The sequence below is a fragment of the Acyrthosiphon pisum genome, chromosome X (genome assembly GCF_005508785.2).
Source record: "Acyrthosiphon pisum isolate AL4f chromosome X, pea_aphid_22Mar2018_4r6ur, whole genome shotgun sequence".
Lineage (NCBI taxonomy): Eukaryota > Metazoa > Arthropoda > Insecta > Hemiptera > Aphididae > Acyrthosiphon > Acyrthosiphon pisum.
The window spans coordinates 130,143,829-130,160,324 of record NC_042493.1 but is presented as its reverse complement, the minus strand read 5'-3'; positions in this window follow the sequence as shown (position 1 = coordinate 130,160,324).

The following is a 16,496-nucleotide window of genomic DNA, read 5'->3' as shown; positions in this document are numbered from 1 at the left end:
TTATTGCAATATTAACTAACCAAATTGTTGTCACGGGTGCAACCAAAAATCCTGGTAGTATGGTTCTGATAATTATAGACATGTTTTTTTTCCCGTGAAGTTTGAACCGTCACGGGACACTCCTTAAGTAGTACAAAAAATTCAAGAATTTTGAAAATATAGTCTATGAGTATATGTATAAATTCTAAAAATCGGAATTTGAATAAATTAATTATTAAAGGGAAAAAATTGGGCGATCACCGTGCATATATTTTAGGCGTGGGTATATTATATTGTTTATATTCGGGTGGTGGATTTTATTTTTTATGTATACAGTTTATCGAACATTTGGTACTTATTTCAATAAAAATCGTTAAAATTGTCCACAGTATAATAAACTAAACAATTTACAGTAAAAAGGGAAGGGGGTTTGTTCTCATTCGAAAAATGGATGTTTGTACTGTCATAAGATACTTCTTAAGCAGTACAAAAAATTAAAAATTTGAAAATATTGTCTATATTATGTAAAATTTCTAAAAATCAGAATTTGAATAAATTCATTATTAAAGGAAAAAATGAGGCGATCATGCTTGGTTCATCACCCTGTATATGAACTACTTATGTGTGTAAATTGTATTATATAATATAGCCGTGGGTATATTATATTGTTTAAATTTGGGTGGTGGTTTTTTTTTGTATACTGCAGTTTATCGAATATTTGGTACCTACTTATTTTAATGAAAATTGTCCATAGTCTGTAAGTAATATTATGTACTTAAAAATTATTTTTATTTGAAAACCCCATCACCTTAAACTATCATATTATTATGAAAATGTTAAAACATCAAACATAATATTGTTCCGTAGTTTTTAAATAACACAATTGTATTATATATTATACTATTATAATATATAACACACTTGTATTATATATTATACTATTATAATATAATTGGTATTCGGTATTGTAATCGATTAACAATTGAATTAATCGAATTGGTTTTATTAAGTGATATTGTCTATAATAGACTATAGCAGAGTGTAACAAAATATATTAACACTTGTTGATATTATGTTATAAGTTTTCGTATTATTCGTTTCGTAAATCAGTGACGTGACCAGGGGAGTGCTGTGGGGTTGAGCTCCTACAAATATCTGGCGCCCTTCAACTGTAAAATAAAATAATGTAAGTATTCTTTTGACCCACCCCACTGCAACATGTGCCATATTATTTATTATACACGTATAATATAGTATATCATAAAGGCATGTGAGTATTGTAATGTTTTGTACATTCGGGCGTTCGTGTTTTTTTTTTCAAATTTAAAGATTATCGACTGGAGATGGCGCCATATGGTAAGAGATGTGACCATGATAATACAATAATATAATAGCGTAATAAATGAAGTCTCTTTCGAGACCCCTCGTTATAATATGGACCCACAGCCGGGACAGACGGGTAGAAAGAATTATTTTAAAAGCCATTTACAAAATAATAGTTGTTTGATTTCTACAGAAGATAAATGAAAACCTGTACCCGCCAAAAAAAAAATATATATATATATTTATCCTCACAAATATTTCCAATATACGTCGTACAAAGAACACTCAATACGACACGGTCATATATATATATATATATATATATGTACATTATAATTTATTGCTACAACCCTCGCCAGCACACACACACACACACACACACACACCACTCAGAGATACAGACACAGATATATTATAAAATGTAGCCGGTGTAACATTCTTAACCATGAGTGCAGACGACATTATATTATTATCGTACCCTCTTTTTTTCTTCAATAATTCAGTTATTCGATATAGGATTTTTATACATACTGCTCAATATATATATATATATATATATATGTACATTATAGTTTATATAGTTTATTGCTACAACCCCTCGCCAGCACACTCACAGGCAGGTGCAACATTCGTAACCGTGAGTGCAGGCGACATTATATTATTATTATTATTATGGTACCACGTTTTGTATGCGAAGGTCGCAGAGTTAGTCTCGAGTGCGAGGGGTGAAAACATACAGTTTCAGTGGTTCGTAACGTGGTGTTATTTTTATTAAAATAAATTCTGATGTAATATGTTTGACTGAAGCAATCTTCTTTTAACTGATGTGGTGTTTCGTGTACGACGCGATCGCGTTACCTCGCCCATTACGATAAAATAGGACCAAAATCCCAGAAAATTGTGTGCCATAGACATTAAATTCAGAACCTTATCGTTCATATACGGTAAACGGACACTTTGCACTATCTATTGTTTGAGTTGCATAGATACCGCGGACATTTTGTACGGTGTTAATAAAAAATCGATCGCGGACACTTTGTACGATGTAAATAATCCAATAAATATATTTAATTAATCGTGATCGCAATCAGTACGAGACGTGAGTTTGGCGACACAATTACTCAACCCATACAATAAAATACTTGTTTTTATTTAATATAATATTTATTGATATTTATGTATAACTCAGTGGCGGCTCGTGTATAATATGTGGTGAACAAGTGCACGTGCACTGCCTACCCAAACTCAAGAAAAATTGAAAACATAAACCGAAATAATACAACTGAGTACTTATAGTGTTATTAAGATTATTTTTAAAAATAAAAAACAAATCCAGAACATTATGAAAATAATATAATATTCGGATATTGGGTCATTTCGATGGCCAAACAGCCGGGTGCGGTGTTGTATTATAGTGGCGAACGGGGGCGTATTTACGGGGGTGGATATGAGCACAAAACCGCCCCCATGGTTCTTTGAATACATGTATAGGTATTGTTATATTATAATCATTACATTGTGATCTGTAAGCTGAAATTCTTGTCATCCTCCCCCCAAAAAAAAAAAAAATACTAAATATTCCACTGGTGGTGCAGTAATGCATCGCTGTGCACATTATTGTACAGTGTATAATAATTGAAAAAAGTCGAAACACGACACCAGCGTTATAATGGAATTGATGTGCACATTCGTTTTGTGCACAATTAAATTGTTTTCAGCGAATTATTTTCGACGTCGCCGCTCTCTTTCGCGTCGTCATGGGCATTATAATTTTTTTTTTACTCTCAATCGTTTTTATATTCCGATTATCAGCTGATAAAATATATTGTCGGTCGACATTATCGGAAATTCAAAACTACAATCGTGTTTCATGTCTAAAAATGTAAACAAAATAAAATCTAATTGGCGGATGACTACAATTTGTAAACAATTATTCAATACAATTTACAATATATATATGTTATAACTAACATGTATAGTATATAATATTGGTATATTTTTTTTGGATGTGCACTACTTCATTAAAAACCAACGAGCCGCCACTGGACTATAACTCAATATAATTTTGGTCTTTACTTTTTTGATAACATTATCTGTTTATTAATATTTTTATCCTGCAACATCTTAACATTCGTTAAATATAACCGTTATACACTTTAGTATAGTGTGTAATGTGTTACAAGGGTGCCTATTAGGGGATGCAAGGAGGTGACATGTGAACCCCCCCCCCCCCCCTTAGACAAATGTGAAATGATTGTAATTATTTGTAATTGTAAATAATTAACTATTTTTACTGATAATATTATGACACATGACATATAACATAGGTACCTACCAGTGGCGGACTGCACGAAATTTCCTGGTGGACCGCTGCTCGTATAAAATATATATTTATTAATATTATTATTGTGAAATTATAAATTGAGATATTACCTAATAAGTGAAAACTATGTAATAATATTACTAAACATAAAAACCCAGATTTTCTTATAAAATATAATTTATATAGTAATGCATATCATTGCTTGACCACGGCTTATCAATACTTATTGACATTCCCGTGTACTCAAGTATAAGTATACAGTTAAAATGTTCCATAATAATTTGTATGTATTTTATTTTGATGGTCTAACTGAATTTCTATTAAAATTATCAATATAGGTAACATGCGAAAGATCATTTTCTCTATTAAAAATAATTAAAACTCGTCTAAGAAATTCAATGGGCAAAGAAAAATTGAACGCATTTATGATGATGGCAGTCGAAAAAAAATGTTTTATTTAGTATTAATAATAATGATATTATTGATATGTTTAGAACTAAAAGTGATTTATTAAATAATAAACTTTCTTATTAAAATCAATTTGATTGTAGTTTAAATTAAAAACATAACTATTACTTGAGATATACTCTAGCTAACAACTTTACAATAGTTATTTCATTTTGTTTTTTATCAATTATTTAAATATATAAAAATTTAAAAGCCAAATTGTGTTTACAAAAAAATAAATACATAATACATTATATAAAAGGCCGTTAGTACTATACTGAGGGCCTCTAAAATTATCATTTTCCTGAGCTTTTTTTATCCCAGTCCGCTACTGCTACCTACATCGTTTATCTATATTGTGTATTTATTTTCTGTTATTTGATAAACCCCATCCTTAGGTTCTGATTGATGGGCGCCCTTGATGTCTTATGTGAGGGTTTAAACTGCACGTTTTAATTATTATTAAAAATCGAAACAATTTACTCATAAAAATTGGATACTCTTTAATACCGTTGTATTGTTTCTCTGTTATAATTTAATACGTTGTGCATACGTTAAAAATGCACAAATTTTGTACACACCACGAATTTATTATGATAACTATTATTATTATCAGTATTATTATTATTTTGTGTCTGTTAACTACATGTGTTTGATAATAAAGATGATATGTATACATTTTTTTCTACCTCAAATAGTACAACCTATCCGCCATATACATTTTATTTCTATCTGAAATAATACAAACTGACCTTGGTTTTAATTTTTTCCAGGTAACCTTACAAGGGTCCTACAAAATACGACCTTCATATATACCAAACTAATTAAATTAATTGATTTTTTGACGTCATTTGGGGAAATCGAGGTCACGGTTTCGGTCCGACACATCAACAGGTAGGCGGCCGCTCGGCGACGAAAAAGTAAATCTAACAACGTAATCAAGTTTTGCAAAACAAACGAAACGGCATTAAAAAGCAGTTTTAGATCAAAAATACCTGTTATGAGATTTATAGGGAACAAAAATTCGGAGACCTAAGCTAGGTTTTGTATAATTCTACATAATATACTGCTCGTTATAAAAAGTACAACTTTTTTATTAAATTTTTTTTGAATAATAGTAACTGTTTGGATAATAAATATTTCAAAAAACGTCTATGTGGGGTTAATATTCTCCTAAATATTGTTTTTGATAATTTACATAACAAGTATTTTTCTCTAAAATCAATTTTTAGTTTTTAATGGATATGTAAATATGTTTTTACCGCGATATTGATTGTTGTATAGTAGTAGATAAATATATTATATATATCATCCTCTTAATAGTAGGTACCTACCTACCTATAACCATTGATTATAAATACTATTAAATGCTATATATTATTTATAATCAAATATATATCCTATTAACCAGGGGCGGACTGGCTATTTTTGGCACGGGGTGCAAAATTAATTAGGGGCCCGTAATTTTTTTTCAAACCTACCTAAATTAGGAAGGAGCCCTTAGTTTTATAAGTAAATATAAAAAAAAAATTAAGAATAACATGTTGTTTATTTGTAGAGATGTTGAAATATGTTATTTTATTTTTATTTTGTATAATACCGTATTATACCAGTATTATACCGTATACCGACTATGGTAATCGGGGGCCCGGATCATAAATACAAACGGGGGCCCGGGGTGCTACTTGGTGTATAGCACTCTGGGCCAGTCCGCCCCTGCTATTAACAATGTAAAACATCATTGATATACCAAAAAATTTAAGGTTTAAGGGTTTAAGGGTTTAAATAAAATAATTTTGGATATAGGTACTTTAAATTGTGTTAATTATAGTTTTTTTCTGAAATAAATTTTTTTTTAAAAGCAGCTAAGTGGATGTCGTACTGCTGTACAGTAGGTTACAAGTGGGTCTCACTGTAACGGATGAATTCCGTGATATAAAACCATTGTACTTATGCGAAAAATGAAAAACGTAATTTCGTATAAATTTGAATTTTAAATATCTGTAATGAATACAATATTCATATATTTCTTAGATTTTTTGGTAACAGATTGAACTATTTATGAGAATCTTCGCTTTAAATTTTTAACCTTTAGCCATAAAAATTGAATATTTTTATAATTTTTTAAATACAATAAATTTGAAAATTGTTGAGTTTTTGATAAAAGTTGTCAACAGTTGGACTTTAAATACTTATAAAAAAAAGTGTGTCTATATTATATTATTAAATTTTTAACTGCTATTGTAACAATATAAGTCTTGTGTTAAATTTTCGCACTCTTTGACACAACAATTGCAATTTTATAGACATTTATAGATAAAAGAAAAAATAAAAAAAATTTAAATTTGAAACTGTCCGTAACAATACAAAACGAGTCCAAAATATTTTGAAAATTTTATCATGTATAGGAATTGATAAAATAAATATATAATTTAAATTTTCAAGTATTTATATAGTTATTTGTTTTTTAATCACAACAAAATAAGTAAATTGCTACACGAGAAATCGAGTGGATATCCAATGTAAAAATTTGAACTTCACATGCTCACATACAAATTTAATTTGACTTTCCAGTAGACATTTTTTTTATAAAGGTAGGTAAACTTATAAGGAATTTATTGTATTACATTTTTGAAACTCAGATTTAAAAAGAAACATTTTTATGAATTTCTAACTCAAAATAATTTTCATATTTTCGTGATTATTACGTAATTGTAAAAATTCAAACTTTAAATATTTATGGAAAAAAATTTTTAACTATATTTTTAATATTTTTCAACTAACATTGTACCGGACTCTAGTATTAAAATTTCAAGCTTTTGGCATACCAAATTAAATTTTATTGGCATCTATAGAAGGAAAAACTAAAAAATTAAAGTATAAAAATTGGAGTAAACAGCTTAAAACTAGACACAACATTTTTAAAATTGTATGGTGTATAGAAAATGCTAATAGAAACATTTAGTGAAAATTGCATTTAACTATTTAAAGTCATTTTTTTAGAATTAGATACACTAAATTTGGTTTTGTCGAAAAACTTTAAATTTTGACCTCCCCAATAGATAAGATTCACTTTCCCATCAAAGAAGATACTGAAACCGAAGCATTATTTCGACTACTTTAGTGTACACAGACAAAAATAAAAAACATAAAAAAAAATTCAACTTACACCGTTGTGAAATCAATACATTTATCCCTCCGCTCACAATATAAAATGATAATATATTGATATTAAAATTGTATGATTTTTATATTATTGCACCATATCGGTTTAATCGTGTTCGGGTTTTTCTTTTTTCCGACCTTATAGTTTCAATTTTAAATAGGTAGGTACCTACTTAACCTACTACTCTTACATTTTTACGATTTCATAATATTGCTATACCTATTATTTTAAATTTTGATTACTTACGTTTGATTCTATATTGCTTTTACATATTAAATAATGTATTACCAGAGATCAAGGATAAAATAGATATATGTTATGGCATTATGTCTATACTCTATTGTCGAATTTAAATCGATAATTAATTATATCAAAATAATAATGGTTATAAATAGGTAATTTTTATATACATAACAGTTTTAACATTTTTCATTTTCAAAACTAATTCTGAATATTATTACGTTACATTCAAATCGTGCAATCGGATACCTACTTTTAAGGTTTTGTTCGTTTTTATAATACATAAAAAAACATAACTACCAGATTAATACATTTTTGAATATCCATATACAGACTAAGAACTTAACTTATTAAAACATTGTTATAAAATAGGCATCATGATTAAAAATTGTATTTGTTTTTATTTGGGTAGGTAATTTAAATATCAAATAAATGACAAAAATATTATAAAAGCTAATTTTAATTATAATAACATTTTAATGATATTGCCTTGGACTTGAAACTTGTATGTACATTATTATATTTTATACTCACAGTTAAAATACATAAGCTTATTTAAAATAAAAAAGAATTAATAATCCAAAATATTAATAATTTATAAATAATTCCTTAAAATATCAACGGGGGTGTTTTGGGTGTTCAAACACCTCACGAAAAATTTGGTTTTCGTTCGGTTATTTACTAATTCTATATTAATGTTATTTGTTATCATAAATAATTATATAATTATATAGTAAATATAATAATGTTATTATTAAAAAAGGTGGGTAAGTGGATGTCGCTCTGCTGTACAGTAGGTTAGAAGTGGGTCACTGTATAATGGACAGTATTAAATTTGAATTCAATGATATAATATCACTGTATAAGAAAAACGATTCTGAGCGGAGACGGTATATCAGTCTATGTATTAGACATATAATATATACTTATCTATGGTATTAAAAAAAAATTGACCTATAATAGGTACCTATAATAAATTCCAAATTAATCATATCATAATATCTATTAGGTACTTATAAGTTATAACGCGTTATACATCAACAAAAAACCGTGGTAAAATCATAGATATATAATAGTATACTGTAGAAGTTTCAAGTACTCACGAATAATATAATACATAATATTATACAATCACAACAAAATAAGTAAAATAGTTATCCTAGGTTTTTAATATGTAATTTCGTCCAAATTTGTACTTAAAATGACTATAAAAATAAACTGTGTAAATGTATTTTTTAAATTTTTTGGGAACAGAATTAATTACTTATGTGGAATCTTGTTTTAAATTTTTAATTCTTAGATACAAAAATTGAACATTTTATAAAATTTGATACATTTTGTCAAAATTTGATCTTTAAATGCTTATAAAAAAAAATTGTGCCTATGTTTTTTAAATATTTTTCAACTGATATTGTAATAATATATCAGAGCTTTGTATCAAATTTATACACTTTTTGGCCCAACAGATAAAACTTTATTGATATTTATAGAAAAAAAAACTAAAAAAAATTGAAAACTGACCATGTCTGTACACAGCTCAAAAAGAATCAAATTATTTTCAAAATTTTATGGTGTTTAGGAAATGCTAATATAAACATTCAGTAAAATTTTCATGTATCTGCAGTTATTCGTTTTTGAATTACAACAAAATAAGGAAATCGCTACATGAGAAATCGAGTGAATATCCAATGTTGTAAAAATTTGAATTTCAAACGATCATAAAAATTTAATTTGACTTTCTTATAGATATTTTTTGTTTGATAAAGGTAGATAATCTTATAAGGAATCTTGTATTACATGTTCATATCTTAGATTTAAAAAGAAAAATTTTTATGAATTTCTAACTCGAAATAATTTGCAAATTTTCGTGATTTTTCCATATTTTGTCATTTTTTGAACTTTAAATGCTTATAAAAAAAAACTGTGACTACGATTTTATATTTTTCATTTGCCTTTGAAACAATATACTAGGAGCCTTCTATTAAATTTTCAAGCTTTATTATCCAACAAATAAAATTTTATTGATATTTTTAGAAAAAAAACTAAAAAAAAATGGAAAATGAAAATGTCCGTAAAGAGCTCAAAATAAATCAAAATATTTTGAAAATGTTATGGTGTGCAGAAAATGCTAAGATAAACATTCAGTCAAAATTTCATATATCTACGGTCATTTTTTTTAAAGTTACACCAAAAACCAAAATCGATTTTCTCGAAAACAGATTTTGCGTAAAAATTCCCGTTTTTCCTTAATTTTTCTTTTGTTTTTCACGGCGCTTTTGAAAACTATTGGAAAAATTTTACTTTTGACCCCCCCAAAGTACCAACTAGATTCACTTTCCTATCAGAAAAGGTACTGTTGAAGAAAATCCAAGCACTTTTACTGTCCTAAAACGTGATGACAGACACAAAAATAAAAAAATAAAAAAAATAAAAAAAAAAAATAATAAAAAAAAAAAAACACACATCATTGTAAAATCAATACATTCATCGTTCCACTCAGAATCTAAAATTATAATATTACACCAATACGTAATACCATTGATTGTAAATACTACTATTTATCTCAGTATTTATTATCGTATACGTATACGTATCATATTAAGCAAGTATTTATTATATTTCATATAGTATTATTGAAATTTGTAATATATTATAATTATTGAAAATAGGTACTGAATTTAGACAAATTTAAGTATAAAATATTAGATTTTAAATTGTTTTATACTTACCAACTTACCGAAAAACGAAAGTCGTTCAGTCGTAATATCCAATGACGTATTACCATTTACCTCGAAAGCTTGAACGTTTCAATTGTTTAAAGGTTCAAAGTGAAATAATTATTTAGCTAATATCTCATAGAAACAATGACTAAAATATAATTAAAAACAATCAATTTGTAGATATTTGCCGGGACGACTGACGGCCAGATGAAACGGGGAATGGTAAACTACTATAAATGTGGGTAATCTCCTACATAGACATAGTGTTAAAGTTTATAATTCCTACAAACGATAGTAAAATAATAAGAAGTTTTTATAAAACAGTCAAATTAATTTTTAAAAAGGTGGATAAGTACCGCTTGTACCGCTGTTGTTTCCTCCTAGCATACTTGTATAAATAAAATTATCAAACTTAATAATTTCCTCCAGTTTAAATCGTTTGATTAATTAATTACCATACGTAATTAAATATTAAAAACCAAATGACATATGTAGGTAAAAAAATCAAAAAAAAATGTTAAAAAAGAAATCAGTAGAAAACATATTATTATTATGACGTCTTCGTATTTTCAACATTAAATAAAAATATCTGTCTTGCAATACATTATTACATAATATTATTATACATGAATCAATTTAGCTACCTATATAAATAAAAACTTAAATAATAACCATATAAACACTAGGGTAATGATTTATTTTACCCTAGTGTTAATATTTTATCAATAAAAATATAGGTATTTATATATTTATTATTTTCAAGTTATAATTTTCAGCTTTTTGAGCTTTTTAATTCCAAAATCGTACATTCAAATAAAATTTTGGAGTGAAGGATATTACCCTATTTTTGTTTCAGGTAAAAATGTCCATGTAGGCGAGATTACAGGTATTTCAGGTAAAAAGGTTATTCGTGTTTGCGCTAGAGACACTTTCAAAGTGGTAAAATGTGTGTGTGTCCCTATAACTTCTAAAATAAGAGGATGATAAAACTAAAAAAAATATATGATGTACATTACCATGAAAACTACCACCAAAAATTGGTTTGATCGAGATCTAGTAAGTAGTTTTTTTTAATAAATAAATAAATAAGTAAATAATAATTATAATTCGCGCGGGGCGTGGCTTGATCGGTACAGCGTGTGGAGCGCACGGAGGGTAGATTCCCTTAATTAATTTAAAAAAAAATTATGTACTTTATCTTATTATCATTTTAGAAGTTACCCTAATAGAAATTATTAAGTTATTCGTTTTTAATTTAGAATTATAACCAATGGCGGATTTAAAGGTTCAAATAAAGTCAGCAATCAATCAATAAGAGGTGCCTCGTATAAAATTTATAAGTCCCATACTTACTCCCATACCATATTAATAGGTACATAATTTCATCGAAACCGGGACGACGCGCGACTCGAAGATTGCTGATAAACAACCTATGCGGGTATTATTACTTATTATTAATATACTACATAATAACGGTCGTTCTAAGTTATGATAATGAGTTAGTAATATCTTGAGAATTTATTTTAATTTTTATCACGTAATATTTTTTTATAAATAATTTTTTAATTTAGTTATTAAATATGAATTTTACAATTATAATAACTATTGTATATTTAGTCATTTTAAAATGTTCTGGGGCAGGGGGCTAAGACCTGTACTTTGAAATTCTGGCGGGCTTAGTGCCCTGAAGGCCCCTCCCCCCCCCCCGATTTCCGCCAATGGGAATGCTATAGTGGTTGAATTTATTTAATTTTTGATAAAATACAATCTTAACATAATACAATATTAATATATATTTTGATTTACGGTAGCAACGTTGTTGCCGTATACCATACTTAGTCGTACTCGACCGTACAAATACGGTAATCACCGTACGCCCAATTACACGTAGTAACTGCAAACTACCGGAGCCCTCCTCTAGTCCACTGTGGCAACTGTTCGGCCCGGGAAATCTATATTTTCGTCATCACAAAATGCAAAAACTTAAATATGGTACCAAATACCAATGTTTTAACAAATTAAGATTAAATACCAATGTTTTAACATCCTCTACGCCAGTGTTTTTCAACCCGGGGGTCACCACTTTTTATTTAGAGTCGCGTATGAATTAAATTTTATCGTTTAATACGTTTTTTAAAATTAAAAATACTTATAATATTATATGTATATATTATATGCTGTGTACAATGTACAGTACTTTTATTATTGATTATTGATGATAATCTATATTCTATGTGAATAATGAATATATAAAAAAAAGTATGTAGGGGGTAGCTAAGAAAATTAAATTAAAAAAGGGGGTCACCACAGTTAAAAGGTTGAGAAACATTGCTCTACGCGACAACGCATCTTTAATTTATCAAACATAAGATTCAACAAGGCTGGGCAAGTTAACGATTTTTTTTAACTCGTTAAGTTATTTTAAAATAATTAAGTCAAGTTAAGTTAAAAGTTACTCGTATTTTTTTTCGTTAACTCGTTAAGTTAAAAGTTAAATTTAAAAAAAAAGTAACTTAACTTAGTGTTAAGTTAAAATTTGCAAATTTGCAAAAATAAAAATTCCAGACACATAATATGGTTTGTTAGATAGTTTTTCTGGTATATTTCTACTTTACGGGACACCTTTTTTTTTGCATTTTTTTTTTTTAAACTTATGTAGTTAAGTACGCTGAAGACGATGGTCAAGTCAGAATTTGGGGTTCAGGTTTAGTTTCGAAGTTATGACACTTTAAAGTTAGTATATAATACGTTTAATAACTTATAAATTTTGCGTCTCCGAGCGGGCCCAGTGGTAGTTTACACAGCAAATTATAGGGGGATATTTTGAATTTTCGATTTTAATGTCTGAGCGAGCGTAGCGAAAAATCAAGAATTATAGGTATTTAAAGGTTATTATATAAAGTTAAAACTTCAATTTTTGAAATTTGAAGCCAAATTCTGATTTCACCAACATTTTTTTTTACCCAAAAAAGGACTAAGTCCCCCCAAAAAAAGGAGTGTCCCGTAAAGGAGAAAAGTTCCGTTTTTCTTTACGTCCAAGAAAATTACTGGGGAAATTTAAAATGATACATCAAAGTAAAAACTCATTCAAAAATTTGCATTATTCTTCGGACAAAAATTAACTTAATTTAGATATTTGTGAAATAAAATTAACTTGAAGTTAAAACGTTAATCTTGAAAAAAAGTAACTTCTTAAGTTAAAAGTTAATTTGAAAAAAAAGTAACTTAATTAAAATTAACTTAACGTTTTAACTTAATTTTAATTTTTAACTCGTTAATGCTCAGCCTTGAGATTCAATGTGTTTATAGTAATTTATCTTAAGTACAGAGTATAATGTATTACTTATTTTCTATAACTCTATAACTGAGTGCTAATGGATGAAAAATATATATCATTTATGTACCTATAGGTCGACCGTCGACGTAGCTTTTTAAACTGCTCTAATTTCATTTTGCTAAGCGTTTCCTTTTTCCTGCTAGGAGAGAACATAATAGTTACTTAATAAAAATATAAATATTAAAAAAAATTATATTTGATTTTATAATTAATATTTTATATTTTATATTTTATAATATACCTACCTATATTTTATTATTTTCATTTCATCAAGTAAGGGTAGTGTTACCACTGGTTAACTCCTCTCATCAATTAGTAATCTTGTATATTTTTTTTCCTATTACCACATATTCTTATCTTATTGTTCCTAAAGGAACAGATTGTATATACCGTATAAATAATATAATTTATGAAGAAATTTAAGCTAAATTCTTATAAAGTTTTATTTATTCTTATAAGATTTATGAAAAATAATTCAAACCATAAAAATGTCCTTAAGACGCAAGAAAATGCTCTAAAATGTTTTAAATATATGCTAAATAAAAATTTAATTTTTCAATATGCTGGTGTGTGAAACTTCGGAAGCAATGTTTTAGAAAATTCAGAAATCCACGCCCTTGTCATAAAAAATAATTTCTGATAATCCATTGATGCCGAAGGGAGGTAGACGATCAGCCGAGTCGAAATCTAATATCTTAAACCTAATATAAACAATTTGTTCTAACTCGTGCGTTATGATACGAAAGTACAAAATATTTATAATTTATATTTATACAAAATGTATTATAAATATATAATAAGAAAAAATTATTGAAGCAGCTGCCCACCAGCCCAATGCGCTCCTGTCAACCTTGCCCCTCTACTTTCGTTTACCTATATAGGAATAAAATATTCCTCACTACACTAAACAATATTCAAAAACAAATGTATCATTTTTTTTTTTTTTATAGATCCAATCAAATTTAAATAATCATTTAAGTATTCACTTCGGCCGTGTGTACTACTGACACACACAGGTTTTTTTAATAGCATTATCCAGTCATTTTTTTTATAAGAAAATGAAAAAAAAAACAAAAAAACCAAATGAGATTTGAAGTAAATTACTTTGATTGTATTTATTTTATCTAAAATATAGGCACTCTGTTGCATAGATAATTTTCTACCCTATATGTTTAGCAATTTTGGAGCTACTGCGACAAACACAAAAAGACAGAAGTTGTCCCGCGCAAAACAGTTTTTGCTGTTATTTTATTTTTATTTAAATTAATATCGAATGATTACTGTTATACATTTGTAAGACGGAGCAACACATGCGGGTGTGACGTCTTATAATACAAGGCTCCTAATATTATATTGTTACAATAGCCGTTGAAAATATTATTATACATTTTTTTTAATAAGCATTTGAAGTTCGAATTTTGACAAAATTAATCAAATAAAATTTAAAAACGATTTTGTAATTAAAAATTTATAAAATGTTTAACTTTTATAGTCAAGGATTGAAAATTGAAAACAAGGTTCCACGTAAAAAGGTTATTCTGTAACCAAAAAATCAAAAACATACAAAAACACAGGTCTTTTTTATAATTATTTTATGTTCAAATCTTTACAAAATTAGATATTTTAACGAAGAAAAACTAGTTTAGTTTTGTGTTTTAAAAATATTATTCGTTGGTACCTGAAACTTCTGAAGTATATCATTATATATACAAATATGATACAAACAAATAATAATAATTCAACTTCACCGGCTACCGTATTAATAATAAAAAATAAATATAACATAACAGTCTCCGCTCAGAATCGGTTATCGTATATTCGTATGCAATGGTTTTATATCATTGAATCCATTACAGTCTAGGGCGGAGGCAAGGGGCGAATATAAGTTTCCACGCGAGATATAACAGGTAAAAATTACACCCGGTTGTGCATATGTAAGTTCCCACACGAAAAAAATTACACCGAATACAAACTTCCTTTCCACTTTATTCAGACTATTAGGACTGACAACTTAGTTGGTGTGGTTAAAATTTGTTTGTTTTTGTGTTGCATAAAAAAAGTACAGTCAGTTTTTTTATTGAATCTATAGTCCAAATATATAATAAAAATTAATAATGTAATGTGTAGGTATAAAATAATAATAGTTATAATAATTTTAATAATAGTAATAGAAAAAATTTTATTTTTTTTTGCTTATTGCGAAAGCTCAAACACTTCACATAGTCATACTGTGTAATTATTTTTGAGTTATAATCTGATATTTTGTTATTGATATAGTTTTCCCCCTAATATTTGGGCTAGTGCTAGTTTTGATACAAGTCTTACTACAAAAGTTTGCGAAAGTACAAATAATACCTACCTATATGTGTACCTACACATTATATTATTAATTTGTATTATATATTTGGACTAACTTCGTTTAAGTTGTCAGTCCTAAGTGTGAATAAATTTTCGTGTGGGAACTTACGTGCGGGTGTAATTTTTTTCGTGTGGGAACTCAAGGACGGGTGTATTTTTTTCCGTGGTGGAACTTATACATATTATGTACCCGCTTACCCGCTATGTTTCGTGTTGGAACTCACTAAACCCCGAACTTCTTGACTTATGATTTACAACGAAGACGGGATTAATTTCACCGGCCGAATTCCGCGGTTTACCCTTAGATCAACTATTGTAATACGGGCCCCGAGTATACAATAAAAAGCATTTAGCCATAGTCACACCGGCCCTCCAATTTTCGAGTTGAAAACACCTGTTCCACGAATCGGTATACATAATACATATTAAATAATAATAACGTTATAATAATAATATGACGTTACGCTTATCCACCGAGACAGATAAGGTGTTTTACTTAATAAAATAGTTTAAATAAATAATATTATGAACGAAAATAGTCTCAACTACACGTCCGCCGCGTGTAAAAATGAAACGTTTCGCCCTTCGACGGTGGGGGAAGGA